This window comes from Papaver somniferum, chromosome 5 (assembly GCF_003573695.1).
Source record: "Papaver somniferum cultivar HN1 chromosome 5, ASM357369v1, whole genome shotgun sequence".
NCBI lineage: Eukaryota > Viridiplantae > Streptophyta > Magnoliopsida > Ranunculales > Papaveraceae > Papaver > Papaver somniferum.
The window spans coordinates 153,357,729-153,359,458 of NC_039362.1; the positions used below are offsets into that span (position 1 = coordinate 153,357,729).

At 32.6% G+C, this 1,730-nt stretch overlaps 1 pseudogene; it reads left to right on the top strand.

Moving 5' to 3' along the window:
• Nucleotides 1-1,414: 1,414 nt before the first annotated feature.
• LOC113285006 lies at nt 1,415-1,517 on the top strand (annotated as a pseudogene).
• The last annotated feature ends 213 nt before the right edge of the window (nt 1,518-1,730 follow it).

Below are 1,730 nucleotides of genomic sequence, written 5' to 3' on the forward strand. Positions count from 1 at the left end.
GGGGGAGAATTATTTAGTAGTTTACTACTACAAACATATGGTTTACGGGTCATTAGGTAACGGGAGTGAATCAATAATCTATAGGTGAAACCTAATATGCAAAAGATGTAAGTATTGATTAAGAGGGGGAAACATATCACCGTAGTATTACTTCAGAGTTGGGATACAATGAACTTTGGAGAGGATAATAATACTATATTTTTGTATAACGACGTTTGAGAATATTCGTTTCCAATGTTGTTATCGCTACGGATCTTCAACAACAACGATGTTGAGTTGAACACGTTCAGAATCATTGTAAATTGAAATAACGAATAGTCCAAGGAGTTGAAGAAACCAAGGAGATCAAGCATGATGGATTCGAGGAGATTTCAAAGATTTACTTTTGCATATATATGTATTGACAGTTTCGTCACTAAATTGGTAAAAGGGGAGATTGTTAGAGCATTGCTCGGTCGAACTCACAAGTGTTGCTATCTCAAGCTTGTTGTCGAAACTATATCTTGATTTATAGTATACAATTAGTTAAATCTCATACTAGGATATAAATGTGGTTGAGAAACATTGGATCACAACAGTCATTATTGTGTTCTACTGTTTGAAAGCGAAAATCAAACGAAGCTTTTGGAGAACTCCATCAACAAAAGGTAAGTGAAGACTGAACCACCTATTTCTCAAGTGATATTCATCTTTCTATCTATGAGACGATGTCACGTAACTAATTAGACTATTATGCATATTCAAGAATTTCGAATCAAGTTTTTCTTGGTCATTAGTTCTCAAAATATAATGACTAAGCTTAATGAACATTTTTTCATACTTGAAGAATTTTGGTTAAGGACAATTTATTGTTGGCAATCAAAATCATAATTCAAGTTAGCTTGGAACAATATTTAATCTTTTTTTTGTCAAAATCCCTAGAAAATATTGATTGCAAGAATATCCCGTAAATTTCCTGATTTCATCACACTTACATAAAACGTCGCAAATATGAATTTTACCAAAAGAATAACCTAAAGCGGAAAGCGCACTAATCAAGTTCAATTCCCATGAAGCATTAAGATTTATGCTAATCAATGCAATTGAAATACATTGCGCAAAAAATTTAACAAAGGTCATGATTCACTTGCGATTATTAGGATATATCACTACAAGCAATAACCACAATTATGCTACTTGCAATCAGGAATTTATCACTTTTCCGTATAATAAACCCTAATCTAACTATAGATATGAATATGAGTTCAATAAATTTGCAAATTGACTAAACAAACAATCAAATCATACATGATGATATTTCTAGTGAAACATGAACAACAATTGTTAGAGCATTGCTCGTTTGAACCCACTAAGCGTCGGTATGTCAAGTTTGGTTGTCATGTTTTAGTATATTTCAAAACTCAATTTATTTTGTCTCATCAAGTGATGAAATGTGAAAGTTATAATCTTAGGACACCTTCCTACACAACGTAAACCAATGCTGTGAATGAGAAAAACATTTATATTCTGATGATGATTTATAAATAAATCCATTTTGTTTTGCTTTGCAACAATCTTTGATTATTGTTCAAATGTCTAAATCATCCAATAATGAATAACTATCCGAGCAAAAATCCCGTGAACACCGAGATGGCAGCACTATTCAAGCGTATGAATCTTCCCCAGCAAAAACAACAACAACAGACCTAACCGGTGTATGCTAATAGCCGGCAAACATTATGGACTATGTT